The following is a 22,539-nucleotide window of genomic DNA, read 5'->3' as shown; positions in this document are numbered from 1 at the left end:
AGGTAAGAAAAGAGTTCCTGCTTTCCAGAAGAGTTCCAGTGTTCTGAACATAGGGAGTGGCTCCTGCCCCACCCAACAGGAAAAGTAGTCCCAAACAGAAGAGGATCAGGGGTTCAACTGGCAGGTAAGTAAACAGCATGGTCTGCTGCAGGTAAGTCCACCCAAGCATTATGAGCCCGGCGCTTCCAGCGCTGGGACTGGGCATCTTTATGAGCCTGGTGCCACTGGCGCCAGGACAGGGTCCAAAAGGTCCCAATTGGGACTGGCTGGCACTCGGAACCGGGGTTATGGGTCTGCTTCCAAGGGAGTCGGGCAAGTCCTGATCTTTTGGAAGCAGAGATCATGACAGCAGGGACACGTTTGGGTTTTCTGCACTGAGAGGGGCAACACATAGGGTACCTTTCCTCCTGTGGTCCCCGCTCCGTGGGGTGGACCCAATACAAAATGGCAAGAAAGCATCAAAACAGTGGACACAGGGCCTCCCTGGATTCTCACGTATTGGAAAAAAAATGTGGGTGCAAATGGAACTCATTCCCCTGTGTAAGGATGAAAGGATGAAAGGAGCCTCTCGGAATTCGAACATATGCATGCAGGCTCCACCAAGATCTTCTCTCGGAGTTCTCATATATGTTTGACTTTTTTGTGTAGCGCTCTGCTGCTTGTTAGCTAGGTTTGCACTTTATATCATAATTTGTCTTTTATATAGCACTTACGCCTAAGCGTTGTACATAGAACATATTTACACACATCATCGTCACCCCAACTGAAGTTGGTACTCATTTATCGACCTCAAAAGGATGAAAGGCTGAGTTGGTTTTGAACCTGCGATCCGCAGATCACACATAGACTGCAACAGCGAGCATTTAACCCACTGAGCTATCTTATCAGCTTTCCTAATCAGACCTTCCAGGATTTTGCGGCATGAAATGGCACATTTTGCGGCATGAAATGGCAAATTTTGCGGCACAAACCTTTATTTATTGCAGCATTTTTGCGAGACATTTTTTATTAACTGGAGGATGTAAGATTGCCACATTGCAGAAAATAGGCAGAGTGCAAGGCTACAAGAGAGCCAGGGTATCATTATTATGTATCTTTTGTATTAATTTAATAGGAAGAGTCCCAGATGTCTCTGGCTTGGCAGAACAGTGTTTGATTTGGCTACATTTCTGGTTTATTGTTCATGCCTATTTAATAGTATTAACTAAATTGATCATTATCAATTGTAATGCTGGAAATATTCCCCTTCTATGTTCTCCAATCCCCTAAACACCCACACACCTCTCTCACCAACTGGCATCTCACCAACTCTCCATCACAACTTACATTCCTTAAACTCTCACTCTGTCATACAAATGCTCACATGCTATGTCACACTGTCAAGTCACAATTTGCACTGCCCAGCCCCTGCCACACTCCAAATCATACTCCCAACTCACACCTTACACTCTACAATTCCTCCCGCAATATACAGTCCATCATTCTTTTGTGCTGCTTCTGCATCTTGCATCCTTTCTCCCATTCTATCGCACTCTTCCATCATCCTTTTTCCCAATCTGCAGTTCACTGCCTCGTTCTGGTCAACCGCTTCCTCTCTGGCTCACTGACCACACGCTCCCTCTACTTTCTGTACCTCTGCTCGCTCTCAGATTTCTGGTACACCGCATCACTGCTTCCTCTGATCTCTTGTGCAGCACTTCCTCCTCTGACCCACTGCTCTCCATCTGATTTCTTGCCTATCACTTCACATCTCACCCATCACTCTCTCTCTCTCTCATAGTGTAACCATTTTTTTATTTTTTTTAAATGCAGATTTTGACCCAGTTCCTCAAATAATGGGGCATTTTAAAAAAGAACAGAGGATATGCTATTTTTAGACAACCCATTTTTGGAAATGAGCAGGTCACCTTATTCTAAAAGGTGACCGGCGCATTTCCACAGGCTTGAGCTGTAGCGCAAATTGTGCACTGGCTAGCTGCCTTGAATGGTGTTCTGGGTTGTTTGACCGAAGTATAATTATTTGCGGCGGAATTGACCGTAGTCAAACAACCCAAAATGTACCTTTCACCACCACCCCACCTCCTCGCCTACTTAACTGCTTGGTCACTGCCGCTTCCCTAACGCGGGTCGCATCCCACTCCGCAGGGTCCCTTTTTCATTATTTTCTTTTTTTCTGTCCCCGCCTCCAATTTTGAAGAAAAAGGGGAAAACACTTCTGCAACCACCCTAGACCAAAAATACTGAACATGGGGAGCGGGTGACACCCCCGCAACACATGTTTAGTATTTATGAAAATCGATAGTACTGGACGAAATAGGTCAAATTGTAACATTTGATAGATGTTTGTCATCAAAATGGGCAGTACTTTGAATAGAATTACTCTCCCAACAGTGCTCTGCAAGCTCCCATCGCCTTTCACAGGGACAGGCCCTCCAGGTGCCTGCCGCTGTAAAATGCGAGTCGAAAAATGCATTTTTATCCTGTTTGAGGAACAGAAATGCAAGTGACACAGCAGCGGTTCATACCTTAAAAGATATGCATGACAGGGTCAGGAAAGACCCTGTCATGCAGTGGCAGCCCACATCCCGTGCGGGGAGGGTTGCCTACAATTTCTGCACATTTAAAAGTGCATCTTGCTTGGAAATGAGGGATGCGCTTTTAAATTGACAGAAACGCCACTTTATTTGATCAAGGAGGTGAAAAAGGCCATCTGAACGGGCACGCATATAAAATGTGCCCATTCATATGTCCCTTGTGGATTGGGCTGCACTTTTTTGGGGCGCAAGTGATGAGATGTGTTAGCGCATTTCATTTCTTGTGTAAAAAAAAAGTTGAGAACCTGACACCTTGAGTATTATTTTTTTTTAAAACAGTAATTTTTGCAGAAGACTTAAAAAAAATTTAAAATGTGTTTTATTTCTCAAAGATGCTGTTTTTGCACAAAACGGCCGTTTTTGCGACATTTTGCGCAAAACGGCCGTTTTCGCAGCATTTTGCGGGACCGCAAAATCGCTATAAACTGGAGGGTCTGCCTAATACATATACACATACAAAAGTGACGTTTTTCTCTTCTGCAACACAATAGTCTGCACTCAAAATAAGTCCTGAGGGAAAGCGAGTAATATAGACAAACCCCCATCCACTTTTGGCACCCACCGATTTCTTTCACACTTTAGTTTAGTGTCGGGCACACAGCTCTCAAAGCATGTTCTGTGAGTCTTGGCATTATTAGCAAGTCCTCTTTCCATTGCCCCAGTGTTCTGAAGTGATCAACAACTACAAACTAAACAATTAACATTTGGATTTGTTACTGTCCAAAGTCATGAACCCAATGCACAAACAGTACTTACAAAAATACCTTCAGTTTTATTATTATCACAGGTTGTATAACATTAAAAAAGGCAAAAATTGCCACACACATGATATTACATACTTTCTAACAAATCACCAATACTTAAAAAAACTATTTGAGTCTAAAAAGGGGTAATCGGAACTCACGTTTATGTTTTCCTATTGTTGAGGTAGTTCCTTTTGAGTTCTGATCCCCCCGAGAGAGAAAAAAGTTGTGAACTTCACCTGGTTTAGGTAAGACACATTATTAGCAAGTGCCATTTACCAATCCTGTACAGTTTTATAAATACAGGGCCACAAGGCCCGGAATACAGGATGATGTTACCCTAAAAGCCACGATTGGTTGAATATTTCATACCTGGCCAGGGACAGCTTGTGTTCCCGTGTAATGAGTAGTGCTATCTACCCCATTGAGCCTCCGTGATAAAGCTATTGTAGTCATTTCTTGACACAGACACGCAGCTTGTTTTTATGCATGACGTGAAAAACATGCACATGCGCAACCTCATCAGCTGTCAGACACTGCCCTGGACACAGGCCCTGCCCCTCACGCCACACCCCTCTATGGCATTGCGCCCTTTGTCCTCACATCCACGCGCTGCTCAGTGTACCACTGGCTCTCAAGTGCTGGATGAATGTTACTTTAAGCCACTGCAAAAATGTTATGGCCTCACAATGTCTCCTGCTCTGGAGCACAGCACCACCTGTGCCCATGTAACCCTGTGCATGTAAGAACACCTGTATGCACCAGGTTCCCTGCAAAAGCTCCTCCAACGCCCTTGCATTGTACAAGGGCCACGTCTATAGCCCTACCCATCTTGAAGCCAGCAGCCGTTGCACTTCTTAAATGCCATGCTGGTGTCATCTAGTGCCAGCCATCATTCATACAGCTTCACACTGCATCTGTGTAACAGGTGACCCGGCACCAATCGCCTCTCGTACATCCTCTCACTGCTACAGTATAACAGAGACACTGCCGAAGCTCTCTACTGGCTCCAGTGCCCGGAAGCGCTCCTACATCCTGGCACTGCTCCAGTACGCCAGAGACACTGCCAAAGGTCTGTACTGGTTCCACTGCGCTGCAGCGCTTCTACATCCTGGCACTGCTCCAGTACACCAGAGACACGGCCAAAGATCTGCACTGGTTCCAGTGTGTGGCAGCGCTTCTACATCCTGGCACTGCTCCAGTACGCCAGAGACACTGCCAAAGGTCTGTACTGGTTCCAGTGTGTGGCAGCGCTCCTACATCCTGGGCACTGCTCCAGTACGTCAGAGACACTGCCAAAGGTCTCTACTGGCACCAGTGCCCGGCATCGCTCCTAAATCCTGGCACTGCTCCAGTACGCCAGAGACACTGCCAAAGGTCTGTACTGGTTCCACTGCGCTGCAGCACTCCTACATCCTGGCACTGCTCCAGTATGCCAGAAGCAAAACAGAAAGGTGAGGGCTGGAAGGTTTTGAATAAATCATAACCACTGGCAAAGCTCTGGGCAACCCTCCAGACCATCGTTTGGGGATGCTTGTGGTCTCGTGCAGAAGGGATGTGACCTAGCAGTTCGGGCTGGACTTCCCCTTTTGGGGTGGGGCCATGCCTGATTTGCATATGGTCTTACCCCTTCTGTAATGGCTTGGCAGGCGAAGAACGATGGTCTGGAGGGTTGCCCCGAGCAATGCCAGTGGTTAAGATTTAGTCTAAACCTTCCAGCCATCACCTCTTTGTTTTTGCTTTGTCACCCCGAGTGGGACGGGTATGCCCAGACGTGAGTCCCGTGCCTGCTGGGCCTAGAGACCCAAGCTACTCCTCACTGATGAGCCCCAACAAGGGTGAAACATGTTTGGGGATGCTTGTGGTCTCATGCAGAAGGGATGTGACCTAGCAGTTCGGGCTGGACTTCCCCTTTTGGGGTGGGGCCATGCCTGATTTGCATATGGTCTTACCCCTTCTGTAATGGCTAGGCAGGCGAAGAACGATGGTCTGGAGGGTTGCCCCGAGCAATGCCAGTGGTTAAGATTTAGTCTAAACCTTCCAGCCATCACCTCTTTGTTTTTGCTTTGTCACCCCGAGTGGGACGGGTATGCCCAGATGTGGGTCCCGTGCCTGCTGGGCCTAGAGACCCAAGCTACTCCTCACTGATGAGCCCCAACAAGGGTGAAACATGTTTGGGGATGCTTGTGGTCTCGTGCAGAAGGGATGTGACCTAGCAGTTCGGGCTGGACTTCCCCTTTTGGGGTGGGGCCATGCCTGATTTGCATATGGTCTTACCCCTTCTGTAATGGCTTGGCAGGCGAAGAACGATGGTCTGGAGGGTTGCCCCGAGCAATGCCAGTGGTAAAGATTTAGTCTAAACCTTCCAGCCATCACCTCTTTGTTTTTGCTTTGTCACCCCGAGTGGGACGGGAATGCCCAGACGTGGGTCCCGTGCCTGCTGGGCCTAGAGACCCAAGCTACTCCTCACTGATGAGCCCCAACAAGGGTGAAACATGTTTGGGGATGCTTGTGGTCTCGTGCAGAAGGGATGTGACCTAGCAGTTCGGGCTGGACTTCCCCTTTTGGGGTGGGGCCATGCCTGATTTGCATATGGTCTTACCCCTTCTGTAATGGCTTGGCAGGCGAAGAACGATGGTCTGGAGGGTTGCCCCGAGCAATGCCAGTGGTTAAGATTTAGTCTAAACCTTCCAGCCATCACCTCTTTGTTTTTGCTCCAGTATGCCAGAGACACTGCCAAAGGTCTGTACTGGTTCCAGTGCCCAGAAGCGCTCTTACATCCTCTCACTGCTCCAGTATACCAGAGACACTGCCAAAGGTCTTTACTGGCTCCAGTGCCTGGCATTGCTCCTACATCCTGGCACTGCTCCAATACGCCAGAGACACTGCTAAAGGTCTCTACTGGCTCCGGGTGCCCGGAAGCACTCCTACATCCTGGCACTGCTCCAGTACGCCAGAGACACTGCCAAAGGTCTGCACTGGCTCCAGTGCGCGGCAACGCTCTTACATACTCTCACTGCTACAGTATACCAGAGACACTGCCAAAGCTCTCTACTGGCTCCAGTGCCCGGCATCGCTCCTACATCCTGGCACTGCGCCAGTGCGCCAGAGACACTGCCAAAGGTCTGTACTGGCTCCAGTGCCCGGAAGCGCTCTGACATCCTGGCACTGCTCCAGTATGCCAGAGACACTGCCAAAGGTCTCTACTGGCTCCAGTGCCCGGCATCGCTCCTAAATCCTGGCACTACTCCAGTACGCCAGAGACACTGCCAAAGGTCTGTACTGGTTCCAGTGAGCGGTAGCGCTCTGACATCCTGGCACTGCTCCAGTACACCAGAGACACTGCCAAAAGTCTCTACTGGCTCCAGTGCCTGTCATCGCTCCTAAATCCTGGCACTACTCCAGTACGCCAGAGACACTGCCAAAGGTCTGTACTGGCTCCAGTGCCCGGAAGCGCTCTGACATCCTGGCACTGCTCCAGTACGCCAGAGACACTGCCAAAGGTCTGTACTGGTTCTAGTGCGCGGCATCGTTCCTACATCTTGGCACTGCTCCAGTACGCCAGAGACACTGCCAAAGGTCTGTACTGGTTCCAGTGCACGGCAGCGCTCCTAAATCCTGGCACTACTCCAGTACGCCAGAGACACTGCCAAAGGTCTGTACTGGCTCTAGTGCCCGGAAGCGCTCTGACATCCTGGCACTGCTCCAGTACGCCAAAGACACTGCCAAAGGTCTGTACTGGTTCTAGTGCGCGGCATCGCTCCTACATCTTGGCACTGCTCCAGTACGCCAGAGACACTGCCAAAGGTCTGTACTGGTTCCAGTGCACGGCAGCGCTCCTACATCCTGGCACTGCTCCAATATGCCAGAGATACTGCCAAAGGTCTCTACTGGCTCCAGTGCCCGGAAGCGCTCTGACATCCTGGCACTGCTCCAATACGCCAGAGACACTGTCAAAGGTCTGTACTGGTTCCAGTGCGGGGCAGCGCTCTTACATCCTCTCACTGCTCCAGTATGCCAGAGTCACTGCCAAAGGTCTCTACTGGCTCCAGTGCCCGGCATCGCTCCTACATCCTGGCACTGCTCCAGTATACTAGAGACACTGCCAAAGGGCTCTACTGGCTCCAGTGCCCGGCATCACTCCTACATCCTGGCACTGCTCCAGTACGCCAGAGACACTGCCAAAGGTCTATACTGGTTCCATTGCGTGGCAGCGCTCCTACATCCTGGCACTGCTCCAGTACGCCAGAGACACTGCCAAAGGTCTGTACTGGTTCCAGTGTGTGGCAGCGCTCCTACATCCTGGCACTGCTCCAGTACGACAGAGACACTGCCAAAGGTCTGTATTGGTTCCAGTGCACGACAGCGCTCTTACATCCTCTCACTGCTACAGTACACCAGAGACACTGCCAAAGGTCTCTACTGGCTCCAGTGCCCGGCATCGCTCCTACATCCTGGCACTGTTCCAGTAAGCCAGAGACACTGCCAAATGTCTGTACTGGTTCCAGTGCGCGGCAGCGCTCCTACATCCTGGCACTGCTCCAGTACGCCAGAGACACTGCCAAAGGTCTCTATTGGCTCCAGTGCCCAGCAGCGCTCCTACATCCTAACACTGCTCCAGTACACCAGAGACACTGTACTGGTTCCAGTGCGCGGCAGTGCTCCTACATCCTGGCACTGCTCCAGTATGCCAGAGACACTGCCAAAGGTCTGTACTGGTTCCAGTGCACGGCAGCGCTCCTACATCCTGGCACTGCTCCAGTACGCCAGAGACACTGCCAAAGGTCAGTTCTGGATCCAGTGCGCGGCAGCGCTTTTACATCCTCTCACTGCTACAGTATACCTACTGGCTCTGGGTGCCCGGAAGCACTCCTACATCCTGGCACTGCTCCAGTACGCCAGAGACACTGCCAAAGGTCTGCACTGGTTCCAGTGCGCAGCAACGCTCTTACATACTCTCACTGCTACAGTATACCAGAGACATTGCCAAAGCTCTCTACTGGCTCCAGTGCCCGGCATCGCTCCTACATCCTGGCACTGCGCCAGAGACACTGCCAAAGGTCTGTACTGGCTCCAGTGCCCGGAAGCGCTCTGACATCCTGGCACTGCTCCAGTATGCCAGAGACACTGCCAAAGGTCTCTACTGGCTCCAGTGCCCGGCATCGCTCCTAAATCCTGGCACTACTCCAGTACGCCAGAGACACTGCCAAAGGTCTGTACTGGTTCCAGTGCCCGGCATCGCTCCTACATCCTGGCAGTGCTACAGTATACCAGAGACACTGCCAAAGGTCTGTACTGGCTCATGTGCCTGGCATCGCTCCTACATCCTGGCACTGCTCAGTATACCAGAGACACTGCCAAAGGTCTCTAGTGGCTCCAGTGCCCGGAAGCGCTCTTACGTCCTCTCACTGCTCCAGTACTCCAGAGACACTGCCAAAGGTCTCTACTGGCTCCAGTGCCCAGCATCCCTCCTACATCCTGGCACTGCTCCAGTACACCAGAGACACTGCCAAAGGTCTGTACTGGTTCCAGTGCACGGCTTTGCTCCTACATCCTGGCACTGCTCCAATGCGCCAGAGATACTGCCAAAGGTCTCTACTGGCTCCAGTGCCCGGAAGCGCTCTGACATCCTGGCACTGCTCCAGTACGCCAGAGACACTGCCAAAGGTCTGTACTGGTTCCAGTGCACGGCAGCGCTCTTACATCCTCTCACTGCTACAGTACACCAGAGACACTGCCAAAGGTCTGTACTGGTTCCAGTGCGTGGCAGCGCTCCTACATCCTGGCACTGCTCCAATAGGCCAGAGTCACTGCAAAAGGTCTCTACTGGCTCCAGTGCCCGGCATCGCTCCTACATCCTGGCACTGCTCCAGTACGCCAGAGACACTGCCAAAGGTCTGTACTGGTTCCAGTGCGCGGCAGCGCTCTTACATCCTCTCACTGCTACAGTACACCAGAGACACTGCCAAAGGTCTCTACTGGCTCCAGTGCCCGGCATCGCTCCTACGTCCTGGCACTGCTCCAGTACGCCAGAGACACTGCCAAAGGTCTGTACTGGTTCCAGTGCGCTGGAGCACTCCTACATCCTGGCACTGCTCCAGTACGCCAGAGACACTGCCAAAGGTCTCTATTGGCTCCAGTGCCCAGCAGTGCTCCTACATCCTGGCACTGCTCCAGTACGCCAGAGACACTGCCAAAGGTCTGTACTGGTTCCAGTGCACGGCAGCGCTCCTACATCCTGGCACTGCTCCAGTATGCCAGAGACACTGCCAAAGGTCTGTACTGGTTCCAGTGCACGGCAGCGCTCCTACATCCTGGCACTGCTCCAGTACGCCAGAGGCACTGCCAAAGGTCTTTACTGTTTCCAGTGCACGGCAGCGCTCCTACATCCTGGCACTGCTCCAGTATGCCAGAGACACTGCCAAAGGTCTGTACTGGTTCCAGTGCGCGGCAGCGCTCCTACATCCTGGCACTGCTCCAGTATGCTAGAGACACTGCCAAAGGTCTGTACTGGTTCCAGTGCGCGGCAGCGCTCCTACATCCTGGCACTGCTCCAGTATGCCAGAGACACTGCCAAAGGTCTGTACTGGTTGCAGTGCGCGGCAGCGCTCCTACATCCTGGCACTGCTCCAGTACGCCAGAGACACTGCCAAAGGTCTGTACTGGTTCCAGTGCGCGGCAGCGCTCGCAGCGCTCCTACATCCTGGCACTGCTCCAGTATGCCAGAGACACTGCCAAAGGTCTGTACTGGTTCCAGTGCGCGGCAGCACTCCTACATCCTGGCACTGCTCCAGTACACCAGAGACACTGCCAAAGGTCTGTACTGGTTCCAATGCGCGGCAGCGCTCCTACATCCTGGCACTGCTCCAGTACGCCAGAGACACTGCCAAAGGTCTGTACTGGTTGCAGTGCGCAGCAGCGCTCCTACATCCTGGCACTGCTCCAGTACGCCAGAGACACTGCCAAAGGTCTGTACTGGTTGCAGTGCGCAGCAGCGCTCCTACATCCTGGCACTGCTCCAGTACGCCAGAGACACTGCCAAAGGTCTGTACTGGTTCCAGTGCGCGGCAGCGCTCCTACATCCTGGCACTGCTCCAGTACGCCAGAGACACTGCCAAAAGTCTGTACTGGTTCCAGTGTGCGGCAGCGCTCCTACATCCTGGCACTGCTCCAGTACGCCAGAGACACTGCCAAAGGTCTGTACTGGTTCCAGTGCGCGGCAGCGCTCCTACATCCTGGCACTGCTCCAGTACACCAGAGACACTGCCAAAGGTCTGTACTGGTTCCAGTGCGCGGCAGCGCTCCTACATCCTGGCACTGGTCCAGTATGCCAGAGACACTGCCAAAGGTCTGTACTGGTTCCAGTGCGCGGCATCGCTCCTACATCCTCGCACTGCTTCAGTACACCAGAGACACTGCCAAAGGTCTGTACTGGCTCCAGTGCCCGGCATCGCTACTATATCCTGGCACTGCTCCAGTACGCCAGAGACACTGCCAAAGGTCTGTACTGGCTCCAGTGCCCGGCATCGCTCCTACATCCTGGCACTGCTCCAGTATGCCAGAGACACTGCCAAAGGTCTGTACTGGTTCCAGTGCGTGGCAGCGCTCCTACATCCTGGCACTGCTCCAGTACCCCAGAGACACTGCCAAAGGTCTGCACTGGTTCCAGTGCGTGGCAGCGCTCCTACATTCTGGCACTGCTCCAGTACGCCAGAGACACTGCCAAAGGTCTGTACTGGTTCCAGTGTGCGGCAGCGCTCTTACATCCTCTCACTGCTTCAGTACACCAGAGATACTGCCAAAGGTCTCTACTGGCTCCAGTGCCCGGCATCGCTCCTACATCCTGGCACTGCTCCAGTACGCCAGAGAAACTGCCAAAGGTCTGTACTGGTTCCAGTGCGCGGCAGCGCTCCTACATCCTGGCACTGCTCCAGTACGCCAGAGACACTGCCAAAGGTCTCTACTGGCTCCAGTGCCGGGAAGCGCTTTGACATCCTGGTACTGCTCCAGTACGCCAGAGACACTGCCAAAGGTCTCTACTGGCTCCAGTGCCCAGCATCGCTCCTACATCCTGGCACTGCTCCAGTATGCCAGAGACACTGTCAAAGGTCAGTACGCCAGAGACACTGCCAAAGGTCTCTACTGGCTCCAGTGCCCGGAAGCGCTCTTACATCCTGGCACTGCTCCAGTACGCCAGAGACACTGCCAAAGGTCTCTACTGGCTCCAGTGCCCGGAAGCGCTCTTACATCCTCTCACTGCTCCAGTACGCCAGAGACACTACCAAAGTTCTGCATTGATGTAACCCAGCACACTGCTTCAGTGCAAGTCTTCCAGGTGGGAGGGTAGGTCAACTGGGATGAGGAAGAGCGATGTGGGGTTAATGTAAATTCATTTAATTTATTGTGAATCTGTGTAAGTCAACATTACACACACATTTCAAACAAGGAGCGGTCAAAGCAGACATACAATGCATAATCTTCATATTAAAACGACACAACTGGCCCTATAATCATATAGCGAACTACACGCTATAACATTTTCAGATTTCAATACCAAGTGTATTTTCCAGAATCACATTTGTGCAAATGTGCTCAAATCAATTGTGCAAATACGCAAATGTGCAACAAAAGGATTCGAGCTCTTCTTCCCCGCAAGTTTCTCCGGACTTTTACAACTCATTTCTCCTCCCCTCCAGACAATAATACAAAAGTGCAAGTGTTCACGTAGGTTAAGATGCAAATAACTACTCTCAGAATTCTTTCTAAACTTCCTTTATGTGCAAATACGCAGTACAAACAGTCAAGATTGCAGCCCCACCCATCCAGATTACATTTAATTTCATAGAAAATTGTCTTTACTGCCTTCTGTACAGATACGCAGTAATAAAGTATGCCAGTAGACGGGTATCGGACTGCAGTATTCCCGAAACGATTCTAATTCGAGTACAGCCTCGTGTTGCACAACCTAGGTATCAACATTTGCCGTCATTCCTATGCCAATTTCCTGTACTGCTTTAGATATGGCGCCTAAACTCTGCACGATATTGACTATCCCTGTTAGGGCCAAAAGTGTTAGCCCTAACCCCTTCCACCTTCCCTAATCCCTCGAATCTCACCAGCTAATAATATATTGAATCTAAATGTGATGAATTCACCACGTCAGCATGAATTGGGAATCTTATTTTTTTCTTTTGCATTTTTAAAGCGCTCACACAGCCTGTGGGCATCGAGGCGCTATTACAGGAATTGTTTTCTTTTTAGTTGCGTATTTATAAACACCCAGAGGTTTCTTAGCGCAGACCCAGGGATCAAACCTGTGTTGCTTCGTGTCGTCTTGCTTCCAAGGCGCGCACGTTGCCCCTAAGCTATCCACCTCAAATGCAAAGGTAGATGTCCCAAAGGTTTATCGCAGGGCGATAGACTTCTATACAGTTTGTATGAATTCGCTTTCTCTAGTGTCTGACACCAGTCAGACTCCCTGCCTTTTTTTCTTGACCAGTCCCGGATTTACTCTCAACAGATCAGATTTGACCCCGCAGTCAGCCAATACAGAGTCAGCAGCTTCTTTCATGTAAATACTGATTTGCTCCCTGAGGAACACTAAGCTCCAAGCATACACCCTGTTTCCCCCTGCAGTGCCCTCGCCCAAGCAGTGCCTGGCCCCCACTGTCTGTCCCATCAAGCAGACTCTTCTGCAGTCCCTGAAGAAGAGGCGCGCTGTGAAACTTTCCCTACCTCAGATCAGGGTCCCCTGCCCTGAACCTGCCAATAAGGAATGGGTAATAAGACTCAACGTGTCAGACACCTCGCTGAGCAAAATCAATGCAGCGGGCCAAGAAACCTCCTCCCTGTAATGAAAGGAGAGCCGAGAAGGCGAGGACGGCTAATAATGGAAAGAACTGAAAAGGAGGTCCCTCGCTGGGGGAGAGACTGTGGGAACAGTGCCAGAGGAAGCCCTTTCTCTGGCAGGCTCAGGCCTGGATGGTTAAAAATAAAATGCGATGCCGCCTGTGAGTCACATACCGAAAGTAAGAGCCTCTGAGGCTGCGAAAGGTCCGGAGGCGGACTCAGTGGCGTAGCACAATATTTGGGGCCCCCCTGCGAGCCATGCTGAGGCGGCCCCCTGCTCCTCAGCTCAGAAACAAATCACGAGTCGTGCCACATTCAGGGCCGTCCTAGATTACCACGCTTGAGCAATACGTACAAACGTGCTTCTGCACGGGTACGCCACACCCAGCTCTAGGAGAAAGATATAAACAAGTGTTTTAATGCATTATACAGCACACGTTCTGAAAAAAATTGGCTAAAAAACCAGAACATTTGCAATTGTTTTCTAGGATTACACCAATCCAAAAATCAAATACATGCAAGTCACCAACAGTGCACAGGAATAAATATAATGCTTTGCTATTTAAAAATGCCATGCCACAGTGAAAACATGTCCAACTGGCTGCACAATGTAGGCCATTCGAGACGCGTAATAACATATTACAGTAAAGAATGCCAGGCCGCATTTAGGCATACCTAGACTGGTTGCACCAAAATGGCAGTTAAAGCAAAAACACTTATCATGGTTATTTTCTCACAGATGCCAGAAAAAGATGCAATGCTACAGTAAGAAATGGCTAGACTGGCAGCACTCAAATGCCAGTCTAGCCAGGTAATTACACTCAGAAGGACTGCTTTATCAGAGATGCTCAGTTAAAAAGAAGTCAAGCCAAACTAAGAAATACTAGACTGGCTGCACCAAAATTCCTCTCTAGCCACTAATACCACATATCATGCCTGCTTAGCCTGGACATGGATGACCATTAGGATTCATAGCATAATCCCCGCACCCACCCAAACTCCCCCAGACATCCCCTCTCCCTCCCACCGCCTGCCCCAGCCCCCAAAATTAGCTCCGGTGCCCAGAATTACCTCCATGTCCCTCTTCCTTGTTCCAGTGTTTACATATAATGCACCTTGTGCACCCTTTCACCATGCAGGCATAACCAGGCAGCCACCCATGCATATATGTAAGCACCCTTTCAACAAAAAGGCACACCCAGTAAGCCATCCATACATTAAAGTGTGCACCCTTTCACCATTCAGGCACAACCAGGCAGCAACCCGTACATTTAAGGGTGCATCCTTTCACCATACACTCACACAGGCAGCCGCCTACACATTTAAGTGTGCACCCTTTCACCACACACTCACACAGGCACACCCAGGCAGCCACCCATACATCATGCACTCACTCATTCATGCACATTACATTATATACATATACACACACACACACTGGACACACATTTAAAGAAAATAAATGTTTGTACCGGTAATCCGTTGGTCGAGGGAACAAGGCCTTCAGCTCCCTGCAGTAGCCAGGAATGCTTGTTCCCGTCCTCTGCAGGGGATATGCAGGCCTCCGTGCCATGGGGTGGAAGGGAGCCCCATTACTTAAAAAAGAAATGGTTTCTTTTTGAGGGCAGTCTGCCTTCATAAAGAGATTATTTCTGTTACAGCGTAGGCCTCCATGTTATGGGGTGGGGGAGCCCTATGACTTCAAAAATGAATACTTTATTTTTGTAGTCACTCTTCATTCATAACAAAATTATTTCTGTTGCGCTGTAATATAAACAATTTCTTTATGAAGGCAGAGTGACTTCAAAAAGAAACAAATTATTTTTTTTTAAAAAAGAAATTTGTAAAAATCTAATTTTTTTGAGGGGCCCCCTCCCAGGACATTTTCTGGCAGGGGCCCCCGCTACGGCAGTGGACAGACTTACCCAAGTGTAAATTAGGAGACTTCTTATGAGGCCAGTGCCTGAGCAACGGCATATAGTACCTGCTATGTGAGTGACTCTTTCCCAGCCCAGCCGGCCTCTCAATGTCAGCGAGCCCAGATTAATTCCCAATTCACCTATTAGTTACATATTTATTTATTTATTTATTGATTGCTTGCTTGTTAGGTGCTTATACAGCAAGTATATTCTGTTTAAAAAGCGCCCACAGGACAACAGGGAGGGGACATGGGAATAAGACTCATTAAAATAAATACAAATATCAAATACAGAGGAGGGGGATAAAAGGACGAACCTACTATGCCTAGTGAGTATTCACAATGTGCAAGTGCAGAAGGGTTAAAGTGGCAACATTTCTTGCTGTTAATTGGATAACATTTCACTAACAAGCACTGATGCAATGATCAATATAAACCTATTTTTTGTGGGTGGAGTGATTATTCACAGTTACACATTGCAAAGCCCTGATTGGACACTTTCGCATGCACGGATGTTCTCATAGGGCGGGTTCTCGTGGGTGAGCAACAGATGAAGTGCAAGGTTTGTAAGTGTGAGCCTCCAGGATGGATGGTGTACTGAGGTATGTGCTGAGGAAAGACAGAAGCTGGGGTCGATTGGGTGTGGGAGGTCAGGGCCCCGAGGATGCATAAGGGCCCTGGACACCAATCGAGCAACTGTGAGATTAACAGAGGAGGAAAGGGAGGAAGGAGGAGGTAAAAAGCAAAGTCTTGAGGACCTTCCGAAATTTAAGGACGTCCTGCTCAAGACGTAGAGGGAGGAGGAGTCTCTTGCATAAGAGAGAGGCAGCTGAGGAAAGTGATAGAGCTCCTGCACCCTGTTTTTAGTGAAATGCTTGCCCCACAAAGAGTTGATGCCAGAGGAACGCAGAGGTCTAGAGGGAGAATATTTAGGAAGAGAGAGTTGCAGATAGTTTGGTCCCGGCCCCACACCACCTTGTGGATGATACAGAGGGATGTGAATTTAATCTGTGAAGCCACCGGGTGCCAGTGAAGACTTTTTAGGGCAGGAGAGAGCGGTCCCTGGACTTGAGGTTAAGGATAAGTCTTGCTGTCGTATTCTGGATTAGCTGGAGGGGTCGCAGAGTGGAAGAAGGAAGATTCAGGAGGAGGCTATTGCAATTGGCGACATCTGAAATCTTACGGTCTTTTCCATGCCTTACCACCCTCTCAGAGGCACCAATGGGTCGAGAAATCTCATACTAAGTACCTCATGGCCTAATGAGCGATCGGCCATCTCTGAGCATCTGCTACCAGCTGGGCTGTAAGTGTGCTGACAAATTGAGGTGGGATTAACGAGTTGCAAAACAGTATTTTGGGGAAAGACCTTCGAAGTGTCTGGCAGGGTTTTATAATAGCAGGTAGCTAAGGTACTCTTGTACGACGTGAGGCCTGTCTTCGTACCTCGCATGAAAAGTAGCAAATTCTACCGTGAAACATATGTTAGTTATATAATTAACAGCAGTCAAACAATCGACTGAAATCAAATCAAAATAGGTTGATGCAGGTTCCAATCCCTCAGATCTTTTCAATCAAATCCATGAGTCTATTGCATTCATAATTTGTTTCTTAAATCATTCTAATGACAACATTTCAATACAATAATAATCTGCTGTAATAACCAATGCATTCCCTATATAATTTGTCACACTTCAGAGTATCACAAAACAAATAATGGATCTCCAAAAGTCTGAAACTGATGATGGGATTCTAAACAAGGGGTGCATGTGCCATCTAGTGGAGAAGAGTAGTATTGGCACTCAAATTCTTTTAATTCCTGTTAGTGCAGGGAAAGCCCCGGCTGGAGGTCACATTTTGGGTGTTGTCAGGGCTGTGCACTGGCGAGCCCCCGCCCACTTAAAGCACGGGGAGCACAGAGTAGGGGACAAGTACAGAGCAATGGAAATGAAGTAGATGAGTGCGCCCTTTCTCCTCTCCCACTGTGGCTGCACTAATGCACTTGGTACTCATCCTCTCCCTTCCCAACCCATGGGTTTTCTGCAGAGCAGAGAGTTAAAGGCAGACATGCAATGTGGGAAATCGAATGGCCCCCCAGGCTCACATGTCATCATTTCACTGGGTACCAGGCATTTGACATGTTGAACATTTTTCTTGAGTCCCTTTCAGGCCTGAAGCCTTTAGATTCCAAAGTATTTTGAAGATCAAAAGAGCATTGCAATCAAAAATGAATGCTTAAATACAAAATGAAATGGTTTTAGGGGCAAGGTTAATGGAAAAAAGTACTGGTGTATTCGAATATTATGCAAAAACAATGGTTTGAAACCAGTTTTGCCCTTAAATGCGATACTTAGGGAAGGCAAAGGGAAAAGAGGCAGAGTAAAGTTTACGAGATTTTGGGTGCTTGGGGAGAAAACATGTCCCTCATCCTTGGCATAGTTTTCTCTGGGACTATCTATCTTTTGCACTCTCAGACTCGTCCTGCCAGGACTGCCTCGAAATATACTTGTGTAGGCTGAGGGAGGTCATTATCATGGGATAATGACACACCCCAAGTTATGGCTTAGGTCAAAGCCAAGAGCCCTACATAGTAGAAGAGTTATTATCCCAAACAATGACCACCCTTCCCATGGAATAACAGGCTTTATCTTTGCTTTGCTCACTTACTTTCTTTTTCTGACGTGAAGAGCTATCGGTTTTGTAAGAGCCTATTGAGTTATGTTCGTGGAATTGAAACAAAAGTTTTTACGTTTGTTAAAACTGTATATTTTTCAATAAAATAAAAAAATCAAAAGTAACAGGCTATTTTTACAAAGGGCTCATAGATATATAGGTTTTGGACTGGTGAAGCAAAACATTGGATTACTAGTGCTTACATTAAACAGACAAAACATGTTGGTAAATTAAATTCAATTCATTTTACAATTATTAAATACCAGATGGTGGGGAAATGAGGGAGGGTTGTTTTAATGGTTTGCAGGCTTTGGTTTGTTTTGGGGGGATTTAAATAGAAAAGGCAGGAAACATGTGGGAGGAGTTGCTTAATTGCTTTCTGTTATTTCCCTATATACCTCCCCACTCAGAATGTCTGGAATGCAGTCAATATCAGTAATTATTGACTACTTTCTCAGCATTCTGTTTGGCTGAGAGGAGGGACAATAAAACATTTGTGCTCATTTTCAGTGGCAACCTTCGCCTTGGAGCATTTGTTCTCCATGTATTTGTCAGGTTAGAGGATGCAAATGTGGCAGTGCACATTTCCCATGACACTTGATTAGGCAGTCGTTCACACTAGACCACTGCTTGCATTCGTGCATCCTCGGATCTCACTATGTAACTATTTTTCAACCTGTATATATATTGCTAATGACCATGAAACTAAGTAACTAAGCTTTGTACTGTAACAAGTGCCACGATGTCCTCAGGCTGTTGTGCGCTATATAAATATGAATAAAACAAAACAAAGCAAACCATGACCTGTCCATTTTTGCCATGGAACCAGGTCCTCATATTATGTTTCTGGTTCCCTTGACAAAGGTTGTCCAAGTAAAATATAATTTGGTTTTCTTCATCTCGGATCAGGTTTTTCATTTGTTTATGCAGAATTGATTGGCATCCAGTACTTAGTCAAAGACATGTTTCTTTGATGATGTTGTTGTACCTTATGGATGAGTCTTCATCATCGTTCACTGTGTTATTGACATGGCCTCCACCAGACTCGCTGTGGCTCCATTTTGAAGGCACCGTCTTGTTCATCAAGAGGTTTAGGAAGGAATATATTTGATGGGCAATGTTGCCTGGCTTGTTTTTTTTTTCTCCAAAGTTTTAGCCATTCGTGAAAATGAGTTCAGGTTTTCACACTGGTTTATATTGGTCAGGAGGGTCTATGTCTGTTTCGGTCACAAGATCCTGTTGTTTCCACGGTTCTTGAGGACCCGGTGGACCCCAAGATCCTACTTTTATCAAGGGATGGATTGAAGACATCTCCTAAAATGGCCTTCGGAGCAGAAGTGGACCTCCCGGATCACAGCTTGTTTCTTGGGGTTTGTGCAACTGGTCTAACTCCTCCCGCAAGTGCTTCCCTGCGCCATTACTGAGAGTCGTGATAGGGTGTATTGAGGGTGTTATGTTCAATGTCATTGCCCCTTATTCTCCATGGCATCACTTTTGGTCCTTCTCTGACCATTTCGCTAGTTTCTCCAAGTCCTTGTCCACTCCCCTTTTCGCTCAATGACCTAGACCCTAGGTTCCCGTCTTACCAATCTTTCCCCATCATTTCTGGCTCCATTCATTCCTCCCTGGATGTTTGTTTCATCACTGGGGGACTCAGCCATTTCCACTTACAGACACTGGTTCCTCCCTGACAGTGGACCTGGCCCCAGAGGATTGCTTTCACTTTGAGGGTCTTGGGCCTTCCTGAGGGCATATGGACTCAGCTTTCCTTCAGTCTTGCTGACGTCAGACAGCTGTTTCATCCAGTCTCACCATGCTTGAAGGCTTTGAGGAAGTGACGCCTTTGTTTTGGGGTCATATTTGCGGTCTACATAGTTGTTCCCTCACATTTGAGGTTGAGTCCAAGAGTGATGCCTGGTTCCTCTTCTGCCGCTGTGGCTTGCGGCATGTGGCCTGGTGGTGAGGCAGGGACAGCCAATAGCAGTGGAACTTGGAGGCATTGGGGCCGCAACGTGCACCTTTCACAGAGAATTTTGTCTCAGAATAATGGCTTGTCTCTACAAATGTTTTCAGGATTTTGTTGCCGTACCCCCACTATCAGCCCACATAGGGTTGATGTTTTTGGCATTCCTGCAAATCCCCTAATTTATTACTAGTGGATACACCCGGCGTTGGCCAGGCCACAAAGCGACCAAACCTTTAATATGGTGTTCCACTGCTGTTCTGGCTGCTACTTTACATCAAGCGTCAAACAACTCCATCTTGTCTGCTTGTCTCGGTTCTGCTGTGGCTTGCTGTCTGAGTGCTGCCTGTCTGCTTACTCGTGCTTGAAGTCTTGAATGGCGTTGTTCAACTGTCTCTGCTGCCCTGGCTGCCTCTTTACACCGAGCGTCAGACAACTGCATCTTGTCTGCTTGTCTCGGTTCTCCTGTGTCTTGCTGTCTGAGTGCTGCCTGTCTGCTTGCTTGTGCTTGAAGTCTTGGATGGCGTTGTTCAACTGTCTCTGCTGCCCTGGCTGCCTCTTTACACCGAGCGTCAGACAACTGCATCTTGTCTGCTTGTCTCGGTTCTGCTGTGGCTTGCTTATGAGTGCTACCTGTCTGCTTGCTTGTGCTTGAAGTCTTGGTTGGCGGTGTTCAACTGTCTCTGCTGCCCGGCTGCCTCTTTACACCAAGCGTCAGACAACAGCATTGTGTCTGCTTGTCTCGGTTCTGCTGTGGCTTGCTGTCTGAGTGCTGCCTGTCTGCTTATTTGTGCTTGAAGTCTTGGATGGTGGTGTTAAACTGTCTCTGCTGCCCTGGCTGCCTCTTTACACCGAGCGTCAGACAACTGCATCTTGTTTGCTCATCTCGGTTCTGCTGTGCCTTGCTGTCTGAGTGCTGCCTGACTGCTTGCTTGTGCTTGAAGTCTTGGATGGCGTTGTTCAACTGTCTCTGCTGCCCTGGCTGCCTCTTTACACCGAGCGTCAGACAACTGCATCTTGTCTGCTTGCCTCGGTTCTGCTGTGTCTTGCTGTTTGAGTGCTGCCTGTCTGCTTGCTTGTGCTTGAAGTCTTGGATGGCGTTGTTCAACTGTCTCTGCTGCCCTGGCTGCCTCTTTACACCGAGCGTCAGACAACAGCATTGTGTCTGCTTGTCTCGGTTCTGCTGTGTCTTGCTGTCTGAGTGCTGCCTGTCTGCTTACTTGTGCTTGAAGTCTTGGATGGCAGTGTTCATCTGTCTCTGCTGCCCTGGCTGCCTCTTTACACCGAGCGTCAGACAACTGCATCTTGTCTGCTTGTCTCGGTTCTGCTGTGGCTTGCTGTCTGAGTCTGCCTGTCTGCTTGCTTGTGCTTGAAGTCTTGGATGGCGTTGCTCAACTGTCTCTGCCGCCCTGGCTGCCTCTTTACACCAAACATCATAAAACTGCATCTTGTCTGCTTGTCTCGGTTCTGCAGTGTCTTGCTGTCTGAGTGCTACCTGTCTGCTTGCTAGTGCTTGAGGTCTTGGATGGCAGTGTTCAACTGTCTGTGCTGCTTGTCTCTGCTGCCCTGGCTGCCTCTTTACACCGGGCATCAGACAACTTTCCAAAATGTGGGCCGTCTTTGCGTTGTTTGATGATTGAATTACAGGCTTTTTGTCACTGGGGATGTGTACATCTTCAGTGTCGATTAAACTATTTTTCCGGATCTTCTTGTATTCATTTTTCCAGATTACGTGGAGTTGTGTTTGTTGCATTTGCAGCTTTTATTGTGGTTGTTTATCAAACAAATGTTTACTGACATGTTTTGTCATGGAAGTTTCTTTAGTAAAATAGCTACGGTCGGTCGTTCATTAAGTAAACGAGCAACAGTTCCAGTTTTGTCCATAGGGGACGCCTCTTCGACACCTTTCAACCACGCCATTAGATTCCTCATGAAAAGGTACCCCTGTTATGCTCCTTTGGACCAAAATCGTCCTTGTAGAGTGGGGGCCAGTTTCTGGCCACTCCTGGGCCGGTTTTGGAAAAAAAAAATTAAAACCTGCAACTTGCAATATGGATCTATACATACAGATATTAAGGATACATATGGTGATCCATTCTTGTATGAAATGTATATTAGATTAGTGAAAGCATAACCATATTTATCATAGTGTACTTAGACAATGCTATTTGATGCCACTTCCTGTTTTGTCAAGGGGTGAAAGGTCGTATTTCAGCGCTTACCGGAATGTCACTTTTAGGTGGGGTCAAATGACATCACTTCCGGTGATGTCATCAAAGGTCAAGGGTTGTGAGGCGAGGGGTGGGCCACTTTTATTTGGGTGTCTTGTCCTATTTCTTGTCCCAGTCCGACCCTGATTCCCCCATAATTTCTATAGTGGACAAACAGACAGAAAGACACAGATACAAAAATATATATAATATTAGTAATTAGCATAGGCGGCACTTCTCTTCCTCACCAATAAGACCATTCTATTTGTGGACAAGGGGAACATCGGCTGCATACTGAGGGTGGGGGTGAGAGATGGGTGCTCAAATGTATTGTCCATGGGCCTTTTGCAAAGAGGAGCTCCCTCCACAGCAGCTCTTGGTACAGCCCACCTCCTATCAACCAATTGGTTTCTCGAGCGAGGTGCTGTGCCCTCCCAAACGGAAGTCAGCTAATCGTGAACAGCAGAAGCATCCGCAGATCCCAACTCTTGAAATGTAAAAATAATGTTGTCCCCTCTTTTCTATCCTGAGCAGCACTTGGCCCTGCCCCATTGCTGCCAGCTGACAGATTCCCACGGGTCATGTGACCTCA

General features: G+C 49.0%; 1 protein-coding gene across 11 annotated transcripts in view; it reads right to left on the bottom strand.

Annotated features, from left to right (window-relative positions):
• ARVCF (ARVCF delta catenin family member) overlaps window positions 1-22,539 on the bottom strand; it is a 2,420,581-nt gene that overhangs the window by 1,475,059 nt on the left and 922,983 nt on the right. The gene's annotated exons all lie outside the window — the stretch shown is intronic.

The sequence above is a fragment of the Ambystoma mexicanum genome, chromosome 10 (assembly GCF_040938575.1).
Source record: "Ambystoma mexicanum isolate Mex_15411 chromosome 10, UKY_AmexF1_1, whole genome shotgun sequence".
Lineage (NCBI taxonomy): Eukaryota > Metazoa > Chordata > Amphibia > Caudata > Ambystomatidae > Ambystoma > Ambystoma mexicanum.
The sequence above is the reverse complement of the archived record's forward strand: the minus strand, read 5'-3'. Positions and strand labels throughout refer to the sequence as shown.